Source organism: Mustela nivalis, assembly GCF_964662115.1.
Source record: "Mustela nivalis genome assembly, chromosome: 18".
Classification (NCBI taxonomy): Eukaryota; Metazoa; Chordata; class Mammalia; order Carnivora; family Mustelidae; genus Mustela; species Mustela nivalis.
Genome location: NC_139037.1, coordinates 7,473,732 through 7,491,632, shown reverse-complemented (window position 1 = coordinate 7,491,632; position 17,901 = coordinate 7,473,732). Strand labels below are relative to the sequence as shown.

General features: G+C 41.4%; 1 long non-coding RNA gene across 1 annotated transcript in view; it reads right to left on the bottom strand.

The window, feature by feature from the left end:
- Window positions 1-17,901, bottom strand: part of LOC309853223 — a 572,893-nt gene that overhangs the window by 339,408 nt on the left and 215,584 nt on the right. The gene's annotated exons all lie outside the window — the stretch shown is intronic.

Genomic DNA, 17,901 nt, shown 5'->3' with positions numbered 1-17,901 from the left:
AGCGGCCGTAGGAAATAAAACACACAATCTTGAACCACAAGCCAACATCATACTTAACTGTGAAATATCAAAGCCATTCCCTTTCAATTGAGCAACAAGACAGTAATTCTTGAGGAGTACTAGCAACTGAAAGTGGGGACCTGCTGAAGAGAAGGGCCCTCTCCCTCTTGCACAGGACAACCTTGATTCCATCTACCCAGCACCTGCAGAGCCTGAGCTGATGCTCTGCAAACCAGGAGAGAAGGAGCCCTACTCCTGAAGTAGCCTAAGTCTCTCACTGGTTTGCTCCTATATTGGCTCCTGCAGGAGGCAAACATAAGCTTGAGCTTCTGAACCCTGCTATTCACACTTCTTGAATCATCCTGCAAGAAGTGCTTCATTTCTCTAAGCTACATGGCAAAGATGATAATATTTTTGCTACAGGAAAGATCAAGATGAAAGGAGCATGGATCAAAAAGACACTTGGCTCAATATCTGGCACACAGTAGGTGCTCAATAAATGTGGGTTTCTTTCCTTTCTGAAGTATTGACATAGCATGGGTGAACCTCAGAGATGAGAATTATATTTGGTCAATTATGCTATTCATATTCTCCCAACTGCGGTAAAATTATAGATTTAAGAATTTCTCTGTAGATCAATTTCTCTGAGTCTATTGAATCACAGAGAGGCAAATCATATACGGAAGCAAGAGGGAAGAACAAATGTGGTGGGTGGGAGTTTTTTTAATTGGCCCACGAGGAAAAATCATTGAGATACAGGTAATGTTTCATCACCACTTTCTCTCTGTTCACAAAGACAGTGGTGGCCAAATGGTCTAAACCCATACACACCAACTGGGGAAATTGAGCTTCATGTACCAAGAGTGGTTGATTTTGCAGGTTGTTTAATGCACAGTTTTTAATTTAATATTTTCCCAGAGGCCTTTAAAAGTATTGGGTGCATTTAGAAAAGTCCAATAAATATTTGTCATTTTATATAGGGCCATCATTTTTGGTTTGTTTGTGGTTTTTTCCCCCCTCTCAAACACAAATCAAGTGAAATATTTAAGGTCTGAGCCAAGCGCCTAGGAGCTTATTAAAAATGAACCCAAATGAATTTGTTGGCAAATGCTGGAAGTATGGAAATGAGGAAACATTTAAGAATCCCTGAGTGGGCTGGAAAGGAATGCAATGCACGATGCCCTTTGGGGTAAGCCAGGACTAGAAACCTGAGTAGCTGAGAATTAGCCCAGAGAGAGGTGTAGGGCAAGAAAGGGCCAGCAGACAGGCACCTCAAAGGTCAAAGGGCAGGGAACATAGAAGAGCTAGTGTATGGAAATCATGAGGGAAGGACTCCTGCACCCCCAAGCTCTCCCCCACAACACACATGCACACTCACATGTGCTCTAAGTCAGTTATCTGATAGCTGAAGGATGTCCAGTTAAAACTCACGTCTGAGCAGTTTACCCCATGTTGCCTAACCAGCTGCAGCACATTTATCTGTGCACATCACCCAGCTCCACCAACCTTAATTTTTTTTTTAACATCACAACAACTACTTCTGTCACTTATTCAGCAGGTATAGGATCACTGAATGCCCGCCGACCCTTTATAGGGTCTGGGGTAAATGTTGAGCAGAAATTGATGTGGTCACTCCCTCATTCACTGTCATGTTTGATAGGGAGCTCTGCCTCTCCATCTGGGTTTTTGTGGCCTTAACTCAGAACACGAGTGTTCCTCTTGTGAACCATTTCCATCTGGCCGCTTTCACGATGCCTTCTTCTCTTTTACCTTTCACACTCCAGCCTCCAGAGACGTAAACCTGATCACATCACTCAACTTGGAAATCCACTATGGCTCCCTGGTGCCTACAGAACAAGGCCCCAACTCCTTAGTAGGATATAGGAGAGACTGATACAGATTTTCATTTTTCCCTTCAGTCTCATCTTGGTGTTTGGGTCCTACTTGAATTTTATGTTCCAGCAACTCCAACACATTGTTACTGCCCCAAGACACTACGTTGGAGCGGACCCCCTTGCCTTGGCATTTCCACACAAACTTTTAAATTAGGCTGGATATTTGAAATCTCCCCAAATTTCTACCTGCCCTCTGTCTGGTTGGTCCTAATATTGGACAGTCAACAAATTATCTTGTAATGGATTGCCCCATCTTGGAAATATTTAAAATGCAATCTACACATTACAAAGTGTATCCTTCAGTTTAGATGAACACTTGCTGAAACCCAGGCTGTGCCAGACTCAGCTCAGTGTGGGGGTTACAGAGGTGAGTAAGACACAACCCTTTTCCCCAAGGATCTCACCATCTAGTTGGGATATAAATATCCCATTTTATGGGCACTGCAGCATGTTGTATTCAATAATACAATATCATATGGAAAAACTAAAATTATGTGTTTCATATGAATGAGCACTTGTTTCCAGCTGCTTTTGACCCAAGAGTAAAAGAAGGCCTCATAGAATAGCTCATTCCTAGACAAGGCTTCAACAGAATGTGGTAGATAATCTATGAACTTCCTAGAACCTGTGAATATGTTTACCCTGCTTGGAAAAAGATATTTTTATGATGCAGTTAAGGATTTGGAGATGGGGAGAGTATCCTGGATTACCCAGACAGGCATAAGATAATGACAAGGGTTCACATAAGAGGGAAGCAGGATGGTCAGAGTCAGAGAGATAGAACTGAAGATGTTATACTGCTGGCTTTGAAAATGAAAGAAAAGGCCACAAGCCAAGGAATACAGGCAGCATCTAGAAACTAGGAAAGGTAAGGAAACAGATTCTTTCCTAAAAAATCCAGGAGGAAGGCTGCTGTGCCAACCCCTTGATTTTGACCCAGTGAAACCCATTTTTGGTTCCTGATCTCCAAAACTGTAAGAACATAAATCTGTGTTGTTTTCAGCCACTAAGTTTGCGGCCATTTCTTATAGGAACCATAGGGAACTAATACACAGATATACAGGAGTTTAGTGGGAATTCCTTAGGAAAAAAACGTGTATAAACCAAGAATCCTATACGACTTTGCAATCTAAGAAAAGTTCTACAGGATCATAGGGAATCTTCAAGCCAAAGTTACCAGTCAAAGGAGTCCTAAGTCTCTAGACTGGGCCGCTATACTCAGACATTGGCTGGAAGTGGACCACAGGAAGAGCTCCTCTTAGCACAAACACAGCGAAGGACTCAGAGCACAGCAGGTGGGGCTTGGTACATTTCCCTCCCTGGAGTTGGGAAGCTGTGGAACAGTCTCGTGGCCACCACAGTAACTGTCCCCTGCTGCCACTGCAGCTGATAGAAACTGCACTTCCGGGCTACCTCCCACCCACTCAAGGTAGACCAGCCCTTGCGGCTGTTCTCAGGGCTGGGATGAGACAGGATCCACCCTCCTTCTTTGTCAATACTCCTGGGAGGGAGAGAATGGCGCCCTTATTCTCTGAAGGAGTCAAAACTCTCCTTTCCCTCCCTGTCTTGCTTTGGTTCTATTCACACTTGGCAGGTGTGTCCATGTTCTCTCTGTTAAGTTGCATTCAGTTTGAGGAAAAGAATCACATTTTAGTGCTCTAAAAAATCTAGGAAATTAGTCTTTAATTAGATTAAAAGTTTCTATTTTGTGGTTCCTCTCTATCTTTCTAGTTCTTTGAAGTTGGAGCTCCTGATGCTACTACCCATCCTTCCTGCCCTTGGAGCAGAGATTAACCAATACTGGGGGACTTGGGGCTCAATCACCAAAGTGACATCTATTGCTTCTGACCGCTCCACATTAATCTCTTCACTTTTGGTAACTAAACATGTCTTTCCTGCAAGGAACCCATTATATAGGGTCAAAGTGGATGGAATTGAGTCACGACCCTACTCCCCACCCCCACTAAAGACAGAATTAAGCAATTGACCCAGACTGCCAATCATTTTACTCCACTATCTTAACAGAAGTGAGGGGCTTATGGTGGTCCAAAAATGAAACCTTGATCAATCCAATGTTCCAGTCACGCATTAAAATAAGTTATATTTTAAAATACAGCACAAAGTAACTGTTCTCCAGGTATAATTTCCCTCTCGTCTATCTTCTTTACAATGTAGTCAGATCCCCTGATATAGACGCCCATCCAACCTGACTTGGGGATTTACTTGCTGCCCTCTAGATTTAGTTCCTGGGCGAAACTCACCCTAAATTTCCCCCATCATTTGTGCACAGCACTCCGGTCTGCTTGACCAAACTTTCTCAGGCCAATTGCAAGACCATCCAATCCCTTCCCAACATCAACCCTGTCCTAGCCTCCTCCTTCTCCTCCCTGGGTCTCCCAAAAGGTCTTCGCAAGCCCACTGCTCTCACCCACAATGAGACTGTTCGTACCATAGAATACTAAATGCAGAATCCACTCAGCACTCTGAGCATCATTTATCTAGGAAAAACAGCAAAGACAGCCTTGAGGCAGAATCTGTCATTCAAACTGTGTTAAGGAAATTCTACCTTTGTGGCCTCCCTGCAAAGAGCACATGACCAGCCCCCTCCCCACATGGTAAGCAAAACCCAAAGGCTTTAGGAGACAAGGGTATTATGTGTGGAAAAGTAAAAATTGTTGAAATGAGTCATGAAAGAGCCAAACATCTCCTGTTGTTGAATGTGAGGCATGTATATGTGCAGTGGGAATAAAGTTATTAAAAACATTTTTTCACTATTTATGTATGTCCTATCATCTTGCTTGGCTCTTGGAGAAATGGAAAGATAAGCCAATCAGGTCCTTATGGGAGGGAAGCAGACAAAGAAAATGGCCATGAGTTAAACATCTGCTGGTGACCCCAAAGAACCGTGAGCTGGAGGCCTCAAGTTACATCTGATGTGCACATGGGTTGTCTCTCTTTACCAGTAAGAGGTCTGCAAGTTTCCTTGAGAGGAACTTAGTAACAGCATGGAAATACAACCTCTAAGTGATCTGTTTATCAAGAAGTTATTTTTTTTCCCTAATGAAATTGCATCATCCCATCAGTTTCTGGTAGATGGGATACTGATAGAGTGCAAGTTCATCAGACCTGGAATTGAGTCTCTATTCTGTCATGAACTAGCTATGTGATCTGGGGCAATTTTCCTAATTTCTCTGAGTCCAGGAATCCTCAACTTTAAAGTGAAAACCGTAAGAGTGGCTGTGAGGATTAGATGAGATATTGCATGTAAAACGCTCATGGTCAACATGACACTGGATCATGGTGGGGGCTCTGTGAATGTCTGCAATGATGGTGACAGAAGTGAAGAAAGTGGTAACCATTCTTCACTCTGTTTATACGGGAGAACTTCAATAAAAGTGTCTCTGGTTAGGCTTTTTCGATAAAGGCCACCTAGACCCAAGAAGAGGCATCAGAAGGGCTCTTCGGTGGCAGAGCAGATCATAAGAAAAAATCAATTTCCCAGGCAATGGTGACAAATGGTAACATGTGACCCTCTCAAGAGTCAGTGGCTCTCTTTAGTTCGATGAGCAGGCAAAAAGTTCAGCCAGTGACAGCAAGTCCTGCAAATGTTCCTCTCTCTCGGGACTGCAGACTCAGACAGAAATCTCTGGAGATAAGGCTCTCAGGAGAGCTCAGGTTCTTCCTATTTTGGGTGAGGCCAGAAATACCCCAGGTAGGGCTGACTTCTAAGGGAACATCCCCACAGCTAATCACATGGTGATGAGGAAGGGAAAGCAGAAGCAAGTAAGACCAATGGGGAGAATTTTGGTGAACTCCTTTAAAGTTCAAACATTTAATTTTGGTCCAATTTTGTTCAAGACTAAGGGGCAAAGTCACTTCTTATTTTATCCAAATGAGCTCAGCAGCCTCTAGAGAGAAGAAAAGGGTGCTGCTACAGTATTTCCAAAGCCCTCGAAAGAATGTCTTTACTCTGCCCTGAGATACCACAAATGCCACTGGAAGGGATAGCCTTACATGGCTGAAAACAAGAGTGTTAGCCCATGTTCGGCAATAAACACATGGGATGTGAGATTTCAGTATTGTGTAATGCACATGTCAGTTAGTCTCTTTTTAGTTGTTCTATGGGAAGACTGGGTTTGATTTATTGTAAAAGTTTCCATGGGACCTAGGACTCAAGCCAAGAGCAATTTCAACAGAAAGGTTCCAGGTCAAAAGACTGCTTCAAGGTTGTGCGTACATCACCCAAGTCTCTGTATCCTGCTCAAGGGTTCTCATTGGTAGTCATAGCCAAAATTTCTCTGTGGGTACTCTCATGAAACAATGTAAAAGACTGGATAGGCCTCTCAAGCTCTCAGAAGGCTTTTCATCTGGGACAAAGGTCCAGTGGAAGGTTCTGAGGAAGTGACATTTGAGAGGAGATGTAAGTATAAGTGGGCATTAATGAGGCAGAGAGGTGAAGAGCATATCTGGGAACCCAAGAGGAGGCCTGGTGGGGGGCTGCCAACCAAACTATACCAGTTCTCAAGAGCCAACTGTATGCAACTCATACCAACTTTGTATTCAATAACATCACATTTGTAGGTTGAAATTGGCTATGGTGGAAGTATTTACACTAAGGACATGGGCAGATGTTACACATAAGGGCTCTTCCCCCCACATCTCTTAGGTTAAGGACCTCATCTTGTTTCCTATATTCTTGTTGCTAGCAGTCTGCATGTAGATTATAGATGCTCATTTAATATGAATTTTCTGGAAAGCAAGTTGGAGAGAGTTACAGAATTCAGTCACTGATTTTCCCAACTGTCTAACCTATACAGTAGTTGAGAATCAACAAGGAGGAATGGGGGAAAACTGGAATGACAGCCCAAACATCCCCTGACTAATCTCAGAAAGAAGGTTCCCATCTACCCTGAGAAGTAACTCTTTATCTCATTGAGAACATGGACAACAAAACTTTTAAGTCTCACTTATTTTCACAGCTTTGACAGTTGTCCTCAGTTATAAGTTTCTACTGAAAGTACTGCGATTGTTTGTGTTGCTATCTAGGGACTCAGAGAGACTCAGTAAGTCACTGCTGTGCCATCTGCATTAGAGAAAAAGGATGGAATGGATGTCCAGCCTTTTCTACAAAAGTGATAACGTACATGGATATGTATTGTTAACAAGGGCTTAATTTTAAGAGTGTTAAGAGTGCCTGGGGTGCCTGGGTGGCTCAGTGGGTTAAAGCATCTGTCTTTGGCTCAGGTCATGCATGGTCCCAGTGTCCTGGGATCAAGCCCCCATCAGGCTCTCTGCTTGGCAGGGAGCCTGCTTCCCCCGCGCCCGACCCCCGCCTGCCTTTCTGCGTACTTGTGATCTCTGTCAAGTAAAAAAATAAAATCTTTAAAAGAGTGGGAGTTCTGGAGACAGTGATATTTAGATTCAAATATTGACTTGCTAGTTTTTTTTAACAGGGAGAGTTTTTTTATCTTCTCTGTGCCTACGTGTCCTTATCTATAAGGATTTGATAGGACTTACCTCCTAAAGTTGTGATGAAGATTTAATGAGATAATGTAAGTATAATCTTTGGCATAGGGCCTACTATGTAATAAGTTGCCCATAAACAGCAGTCAAAGGTTTTGAAAAACTAAAATTATAGACATGCAGAGGATCTAGAGATTACTTAGTCAAACATCTCTCGTTGTAGAGCTACCACTTACTGGGAACTCCTATGTGCCAACTTGCTTTCTGGGTGTTTATAATTTATTATTTTTAATTCTTAAAGAGCCCTACTCACCACATATCATTATCTTCATTTTCCTAATGAAGGACCTGAGGGTAACTGAGGTTAAGTGACTTCCTTAAGGCCACAGTTAACAGCTGGCTGAACCAGAATTTTAATCAAGATTTGCTGTCTTCAAACCTATGCTATTTTTCCACATTGCACTCTCTCGACAGGTAAGAAAGTCCAAAGAGAAGACTTTTCAAAATTTTAATGTGCCCAAGATAAAAAATAATACTAATAACCCAAGTACAATCCTAGTCTTTGAATCCTATGCTGGTATAGTTTGCATCAACACTTGGTGTCTTATCCAGCACTACACAAATGATTTAAAGCAGCTTTATTCAGGACATTTGCATGTCCAAATAAACTACATGTTATGCATTATGCATTGGTCAATAATGGAATTTGAAAACTCCTGTTTGTAAGTGGAAACAGGGGACACTAAGTACCTTTTGATTACCCAATGATATGAATTACAACCTTTTTTTTGCCCTCAATGTTAAAAAAAGAGACAAGAAGCCAAAAATGGAGTCATCTGACCCCAAAACAGCAAACCAAGAGTGAATTACAGTTTTAGCCTTTCCCAGAAATGCAACTATTTGACTAACAGTCCATCTGAAATTTTCTATCAGCACTCGGGAGGTAATCAACATGACAAAAATCCTATAGGTCCCTTCCTGCAAAAAGATGTCCTGACCTGAAGCAATCCTTTCTTTTCCTTTGCTAACCACTTCCATGCCCTTCCCTCCTTCCCATATAAACCTTCCATTTTGTACGACCCTAAGAGCATCCCTTTACTTGCTAGAAGGGATGCTGTCCAATTCATGAATTGCTTAATAAAGCCAATGAGATCTTCAGATTTACTCAGTTGAATTTTGTTTTTTAACCCCATTGACCCCTTACTCTAAGCATAACATAACACTTCATAATGCAGTTGTGAGAATTATGTGATCTGAAAGCACAGGTCTAATTCTGTGTAGACAACGGGTGCCCAACCACATGTAGTTTCCTTTCCTCCCTGAGAAACAGCCCTGTCATATAGCTGTGTCCTAACCTCAGCACTGGGAAGGACATGATATTCTATAGGATATGCCCTGAACTGTGCATAACCCCAGCCTCTGTTTACACCAAGAAAGAGTCTTCTATCAGGACTCGCTTTCAATGATGGGTGGTGCTGACAAGGAATCAAAGTGCAGTCTTGGGACATTCAGCAAACATTAACCACTTCATTAGTGATTATTTCACACTGAGCTCTATTGTATGCCAATTAATCACTGGCACAGGATCTTGAGTACAGACAAACTAGTCACAAGTGATGAATGAGCACCACACTCAGGTGACTGCAGAAATAAGGCACACAGAGGAGGCAGGAGAACCAGATCTGGTTCTCACTGCTCTTGAGAAAATGGGATTTGGAGCATAAGGACCACATGTAAGCCTTGCTCTTCTGGTAACCAGCTATGGACCTGAGTGAGTTGCTACACAAGTCATATTTATAAAGAAAGAGAGTGGACGTGGTCAGAAAGACCTGATTTTGGATTCCAGGACCTATACTTCCTAGCTGTGTTGCCTTGACCTCACTGGCTGGCTTCCCAATTTGTTGCTACTCTGAATGTTTATAGTCCTCTGCAGGAGAGCTATTTGAATGTTTATGATGATAATGTGCAGTTGGGTTTTTTGTTTTGTTTTTGTTTGTTTGTTTGTTTTGCCATTGATAATTATTCAATTTGACCCTTTGTGTTAGTTTCCTATAGCTGCTATAACAAATTATCACAAACTCAGTAGCTTAAAACAACTCAAGGTCAGTGAATTTAAACCCAGTGCCTTACAGTTCTTGAGGTGAGAAGTCCAAAATGGGTCTAACTGGACTATAAGCACAATAACATCAGAACAGGATGCATTCTCAAAGTTCTAGAGGAGAATTAATCTCCTTGCCTTTCTAGCTGCTATGGGCTGCTTGCATCCCTTGGCACTGACCTCTTATTCCACCTTTTAAATATACCACTCCAGCCTTTGCTTTGTCATCATCTCTCCTTCTCTGCCTTTTGGATTACACTGGACCTTTCTGATTACACTGGGCCCATCCACATATTTAGGATAATCTTTCCACCTCAAGGGCCTTGCCTCAATCATATAGGCAAAGCCCTTTTACCATGTCAGGTAACATATCTGTAGGTCCTGAAATAGAATGTGGACATCTTTGGGGGAGGGCAGGGATGTGTTCTGTCTACTACACTACCACACAGTCAATCCTATTAAAAATACATGACAGTCATCTAGGAGAAAGACTTAAACCTCTAATGGCAAACCACTTTGATAATAACAAGGAAATGGAAGGGCAAAAGAAGGTGCAACAAAAGAGATGATCATTTAACTGGGCTAACTGAAGCAAATTGCCCCAAATGGTGCACAATTTCCAACTGTGAAGGGAGGATTATAATACTACCAAACACACAGATGTGTTTACGTGGGATAATATCGACAGAGCACTTGGCACAGTGCCCAGCACATTGTGGAAATACTGAGAGTTCCAACCTTGTTGCCCTATCTTCTTTGCAACTACGACATCATTCCCACAAGAAGAAGAGCTGGTTGTTGAGTGTTCAAGGATAAGTGCCATCTCCGGTTAACTCTCTCAGAGAAGACCTCACAGACTTCTTTTTGTCAGACTTAATTATACTCTTGTAGATTTTGAAAGTAGTAAGTAACACAGAAGGCATTTTAGAGTCTACAGGGCATTCTCTCCCTTCATATTTACCACAGCTCTTTTCCCAGAAGTGTTAATTCTCTCCACCCAGAGGAAGCAAACAAGGGTTAGAGTGGCTAAGCCCAAAGCTACATCACAGAGAAATGGAAAGCCAGGCTCTGGTCCCACTTTTCCAACTTCACACCCCATGCTGTCTGTGTATTTTCTCATGTTTGTATCACATTCATGTATTACAGCTGGGAAAACAAGGATAAAAGACTCAAACAGAAATTAACAGGTGAGCCAACTTCAAAACAGTTGGGAACCATATAAATGAGATGACTGATCATTATTTTTATTGCAACATTTTCCTTTGAGTATATTCCTTGGGCTCAAAATACTGGCGGTGGAGTGACATGGCCTTGAATCCTGGTCCTGACATTTAGAATTTAGCAACATTCTGCAAGTCACTTACCCACTCTGCGTCTCAGTGACAGCTCCTGCTCCAGTAAAGCCCTCTCTTACTGCCATTGGATGTAAATGTAAGAGAGAAGGTAATTGTTGTGTGACAGATTAGTGGGGTCAGACTGTACTTATGGAACTGTTCCAAGGAAGGTTTGATTGAATTAATGCTTCTAGAACCCTCACAATTAAGTAGATACAGATACAATGATAAAGGTTAACTGACAGGCTTGGCCCAGGTGAGCCACTTTTCCTGCCATCGGTCTTGTCCATATTTTCTAGGGGCACTTGTTTGGGGAGATAAATATTTAGGTTTCAAGAAATCATGCTGTTTTCTCTGGGGCCTTCTCGCTTCAGCTGGGTATGAAGAGAGCTACAGTTTGGAAGGCGCACCATAAATCCAGTGACGGCTATTCTGGAACTGATTGGAGACACTTTCAAACCTAATTAAAGTGGTTTCCCTTTTTGAATTTGCTCCAGGTATGCATTTATTGCCTGGGCTAGAAACAAATTTGTAGCTGGGTTTGGGATCCAGGCCCTTATACTGGGAGGTTTGTTATATGTAATTAAGCTAAACTATTTAGTTTAAATACCAGAGAAGTAATTTGAAATAAAAGAAATTGCATTCCATATTCAAGAAATAAAATACCCTCCTAAGTATAAACAGAATTAAATTGCATAAAAATATTTTTTTCTGAAACCAAGTACCTGTTTCAGGCGCTTTCTAAAGGTGCTCAGAAATATCTGCCTCAGAATTATTTCTTCAACCACAATCCCAGTTCCCTCATACAGAAACTCAGTGCCTTTTTTCCCCATTGCCTTCTTTCTTTTTTTTTTTTTTAATTTCTTTTCAGCATAACAGTATTCATTGTTTTTGTACCACACCCAGTGCTCCATGCAATCTGTGCCCTCTCTAATACCCACTACCTGGTTCCCCCAACCTCCCACTGCCCCGCCCCTTCAAAACCCTCAGGTTGTTTTTCAGAGTCCATAGTCTCTCATGGTTTACCTCCCCTTCTAATTTCCCTCAACTCCCTTCTCCTTTCTATCTCCCCTTGTCCTCCATGTTATTTGTTATGCTCCACAAATAAGTGAAACCATACGATAATTGACTCTCTCTGCTTGACTTATTTCACTCAGCATAATCTCTTCCAGTCCCATCCATGTTGCTACAAAAGTTGGGTATTCATCCTTTCTGATGGAGGCATCATACTCCATAGTGTATATGGACCACATCTTCCTTATCCATTTGTCCGTTGAAGGGCATCTTGGTTCTTTCCACAGTTTGGCGACCGTGGCCATTGCTGCTATGAACATCGGGGTATGAATGGCCCTTCTTTTCACGACATCTGTATCTTTTGGGTAAATACCCAGTAATGCAATTGCAGGGTCATAGGGAAGCTCTATTTTTAATTTCTTGAGGAATCTCCACACTGTTCTCCAAAGTGGCTGCACCAACTTGCATTCCCACCAACAGTGTAAGAAGGTTCCCCTTTCTCCACATCCCCTCCAACACATGTTGCTTCCTGTCTTGCTTATTTTGGCCATTCTAACTGGTGTAAGGTGGTATCTCAATGTGGTTTTAATTTGAATCTCCCTGATGGCTAGTGATGATGAACATTTTTTCATGTGTCTGATAGCCATTTGTATGTCTTCATTGGAGAAGTGTCTGTTTATGTCTTCTGCCCATTTTTTGACATGATTATCTGTTCTGTGTGTGTTGAGTTTGATGAGTTCTTTATAAATCCTGGATATCAACCTTTTGTCTGTACTGTCATTTGCAAATATCTTCTCCCATTCCGTGGGTTGCCTCTTTGTTTTGTTAAATGTTTCCTTTGCTGTGCAGAAGCTTTTGATCTTGATGAAGTCCCAAAAGTTGATTTTCGCTTTTGTTTCCTTTGCCTTTGGAGACATATCTTGAAAGAAGTTGCTGTGGGATATATCCCATTGCTTTCTTTATCTTCTCCCTCTTTCTAATCTCATGCTGACCCCCTTCCATTGCAGTGTCGTCATGAGGAATGAATAAGATGTGGTAAATTTTTTAGCACAGTACCTAGCACACAGAAGGCACTCACCAAATCCTAGCTTACTTCAACATCTTCAGCATCATCTTCACCATTATCTGTCTAGAGACCACTCTTCTAGAGTGTGAGTGACGGTGGAAGATTACAAGTGGAAACCAGAGACTCACTAATCGAGGGAATTCATCTGTGACTGACACTGGCTTGCACTGAGCCCCCAAACCACTCTAACTCTGTATCGCACAGGAAGAAGAGAGGCACAGATACGTTCACACTATTGCTCACAGTCAAATATGCACATAATAAACATTTACCTTGTACCTTTCAGCCCTGTCACTCAGGGAAACCATGCTTAAACCTCTGGGTAAAGTCTGGTCTCACTGGTATGCAATCTCAGAGCATCGTGCACTGCCCCCACCTTGTAATTCTTCACAAAATTGCATGTTGTTTTATTTATATTATCCTACAATTATAGTTTTTCTCTGTGAAAACATCATAAGCTTCTTGTGTGATTTTCTCATTGTTTTGCCATAGTCTCTAGCAGACATAGGTACCCAGTAACTAACTGTTGAGAAAATAAATGAAAGAATAAATGAATGTATCAAAAAGACCAACAATAACAAGTCTTGGTGAAATCTGGAGAAATTGGAACCCTTATATATTGCTGGTAGAATAATAACATGGCCCAGCCACTTTGAAAAACAGCTTGGCAGTTCCTCAAAATGCTAAACATACAGCCACATGATCCACCAATTCCACTCCTAGGCATATTTCCATGAGAATTTCCAAGAGAAATATGTGTCCATACAGAAACCTTTACATACATGTTCACAGTATCATTACTTTTAATAACCAAAAAAATGGAAGACAGTCCAAATGTCTACCAACCAATGAATGAATGAACAAAACATGTGACACTGCCATGGAATATATGTGACAATCCCAAAGAATAAAGAACTGACACATGCTACAACACGACAAGTCTTGAAAACATTAAACTAAGTAAAAGAAGCCAGTCATATAAAGCCATATATTACATGTTTCCATTTACATGAAATATCCAGAACAGGAAAATCCACAGAGACAGAAAGATTAGTGACTGCCAAGGGCTCATGGAGGAGGGTTGGAGAGTGGCTGCTGAGGGCTAAGGAGTATCTATTTAGAGGCTATGATAATATTCTGGAATTAGATGGTGGTGATGGTTGCATAAGCATGTTCATATACTAAAAAAACACTGAATTCTATACTTTAAAATGGTGAATTTGAGCACAGAGCACAGCTCAAATGGTGAATTAGAGCACATGATACTATTAGGGTAGACATATGTCATTATTCATTTGTCTAAGCACATAGAATGTACATCAAGAGTGAACCCTAGTGTGGACTATTATCGGCTTTGGGTGATAACAACGTGTCAGTGCAGGTTCATGAAAGATAGCTAATGTACCACTCTGGAGCATGACACTGCTAGTGGAGGAGTCTCTGCATGTGTGGGAGCAGGGGACATATGGGAAATCTCTGTACCTTCTACCTAATTTTACTGTGTCCCTAAAACTGCTCTCAAATATAACATCCAGTTACAGATATAGTGAAAATAAGGACCATATGTATCCCAATGTTCATAGCAGCAATATCTACAATCGTCAAACTGGAAAGAGCTGAGATGTCCTTCAACAGACGAATGGGTAAGGAAGATGTGGTCCATATATACAATGGAATAGTATGCAGCCATCAGAAAGGATGAGTACCCAACTTTTGTATCAACATGGACAGGACTGGAGGAAATTATGCTGAGTGAAATAAGTCAAGCAGAGAAAGTCAACTTTCTCTTTTCACTTACTTTGGAGCATAAGTAATAACATGGAGGACATTAGGAGAAGGAAAGGAAAAGTGAATTGGGAGAAATCAGAGGAGGAGATGAAGCATGAGAGACTGTGAACTCTGAGAAACAAACTGAGGGTTTGGGAAAGGAATGGGGTGGGGGGATGGGTGAGCCTGGTGGTGAGTATTAAGGAGGGCACGTATTGCATGGAGTACTGGGTGTGGTGCATAAACAATTAATCTTAGAACACTGGAAATAAATGAAATTAAGATGTTAAAAATGGTAAATTTTATGGTATGTGAGTAATATTTCAACAAAGCTATTATTTAAGAGAAGAAATGCACAATGTGCAGGAGCTTCTCTCTGACTCTAATACCAGCCTTCCTCCCCACACGAGGCTGCCTCTCTTGGACAATGGGACCTTCTTGGGGCCTGTCAGCCCTTGCCTCTCACCCAAGTCTCCTCTCCAGGAGCTGGGAAATTGATGAAGGACCAAATACCCTCCACCAATTCCTGCCACAAATTCATCAGAAAGGTTTCATCATTGGAAGTTCGCTCTGAATGCCTGAGTCATGAATTGGTATGGGCTCTGGCCCCAGAAATAATAAGAATGCACTTTCAGCCAAATCTGTTTTGCAGCTTGAGTTGCTCCAATCCATAGCTGCTGTGTAGTATATACTTTTTAAAATAATAAAACCAAACATGGTCCAAACTCATCTTTGATTACTTCTTGTCTAGACCAAAACTCACAGTTTTCCCATTATAAAAATGCATCACAAACTTGATCCAAGTGCCACCTCCTTCACCTGCCATTCCCAGTCAGATTTGTCAACATGTTGGCACACTTAGAATATCTATCAGTTATAAGAGAGGGACACGTGGATACTGCACAGGATACCTGCACAAGATCCTATCAGAGAAGAAGAAACCAGTGTTTGTTGAGAACTTAAGGGGAGTTTTTACAGCCACATTTTTATGTAATCTATAAAAACGTGGGTTCCCTCATGTCTCTTTCTGTAGAATTTGCCACTGGAAAAAGCCACAAATCTGACCTGAAAGCTTGTATAAATAAACTAGCAATCACCTAGATTTTTTTAAGTGGAAGACAGATTTTTTTTTTCCACAAACACTTCATTTAAAAAAAAATTGTTTAGATGTTTCTACTCTTCCTCCCCAAACGTTCATAGCGGTTAAAATATTCTTGGGCCCATCTCTTCACAATCACATGCTTGCTCAAGTCTCCCGCTCCACCCAAACTCAACCCCTGGAGACTTGGTCGTCTCTTTCCCGAACCTCCTCAGGGCTCAGTTCTCATTCTGTATATTCATTCTTTCATCTACACAAAAACTTTCTAATGCACATATTACTACACTTGGATTTTACTGATTAGGGAACTAAGGCTCAAGGTAGTAAAGTGAGATGCTGAAGGTTAACAGGCAGTAAGAGGTGAAGGGGCTGTAAATGATGTTGTTGGATGGATCTCTAACATGTCTTTGGGCAACTATATGTTTCCTTCTCACCAATTTCCTTTGAATTGAGTTCCTTGTTTTACAGTTTGGGATAATGGATGCTTGTTCAGATTGCCGAGATTAGTATCCAGAGTATAGTCCTCATCTATAACACATCATCCTGCTACCTCCATCGAGGTGAGATGGATCCAAAACAATAAACACCTTCCCTGTAACAAATTATAAGTAAGAGACCTGGCAACCTTACTTCTATTGGGTGGACCCTCCCCCGCAAAAAAGACCCAAAAATGTCTGTTAAAATGACTAGAAAACACAAAATGATCTTTAGCCAAATATTAAAAGATTTCAGAAGGAAATTATATGAAACAGGTAGCCAGAAAACACTTTCCAGAGAAAGGCTGCTAATCTGAGTCCTGGATAATGTATAATAATTTATAATAATATATAATAATATAATATATATATAATATAATATAATTATAAAGTATAATAATACTTGGGATAGTATGTTACCAAGGGATAAACCAAACATTATAGCCCTGAACTCTACCATGTGCATTTTCTTCTTCCTTATCTGAACTGCGGTGGAAAGAGATTGAATTTTTGCTTTTCTTCACAGGAAATTAGAAAGAGGGGTTGTCCCAGAGAGCAGTGTGCAGCAAGAATCTCAGACCCTGGGTCCATTCCTTTTCCAAATTGTTCACCATCAGAAGAGGACTTTCTAAGCTGGTTGTCCAGAGATAGAGGATATTCACTGGTATATGTGTAACTAATTTCTGTTTCTCAAATGCAGAAGCCAGGCCACTCTTGCAGGGACCCCAGAGCAGTGGTTCTCAGGTTAAGGGATGGGAGACATATTTGGCAATGTCTGTAGGCAATTTTTATTGTTGTCACTTAGAGAAAGAAGGGTCCTACTAGTATCTACTGGGTTAAGATCAGAGTTGCTCCTAAACATCCTATACCATAGAGGACGGCCCTGCCACAGCAAAGAATGACACAGCCCAAAATGTCAATAGTGTTGAGACTGAGAAACACTGTCCAGAAGGACATATTCTTTGTTCTTTTTCCTGTCGCAGTCTAAGCCAAGTACTATCTCTCATATGGGAGGGGAATAAGCCTTCTCATCTCCATTTTACCTTCCCCCTTCTCCAACTATTGACCAAGTTACTTGGACCATCAAGGATTGGGCTGCCCATGTGAGTAACCTGCTAGTATCTGAGGCCAACTGTGTCTAGTTACCCTATTTGAACAGTTGATTTGGCTTTTTCTTGAATTATAGTCATGATATCCTCTTATTTGCAGGTAAAACAAACAGAGATTCAAGAAGGAGAAGTAGATAGCTTTCCTGAAGTCTCTGGCTTAATCTCTGCTTATCATAGGAATCCCACATTTCTTGGTTCATCAGTTTCTTTTCAAGCCTTTTGTGGTTTCCATTTAGCTTTTGCCCTTGTTCACACAGCTCCTTTGAGTAGGGAGACTAGAGATCAAGAGGGTGAATGGCCGAATTTAGACACTACAATCAGACACAGAACTCCAAAGTGCTAGCATCACATTTAAGTCTGTCTTTCCAGAAAACCCATCACCTGTGAAGTGGGAACTGGGTGTCAGAGGAAATAGGCCAGAGACATTTCACTTGCAGTGGAAATTCCATATCATCCCAAACCCAATGGCAAGACACATTTTCAAGAGGAACAGATGGGTGCCTATGAGCTTACGGGCTTCAGACATTCAGAAAAAGAAGATGTTTTAGCCAAACCTCCTGAGGGAATCCATCTGGTCCAG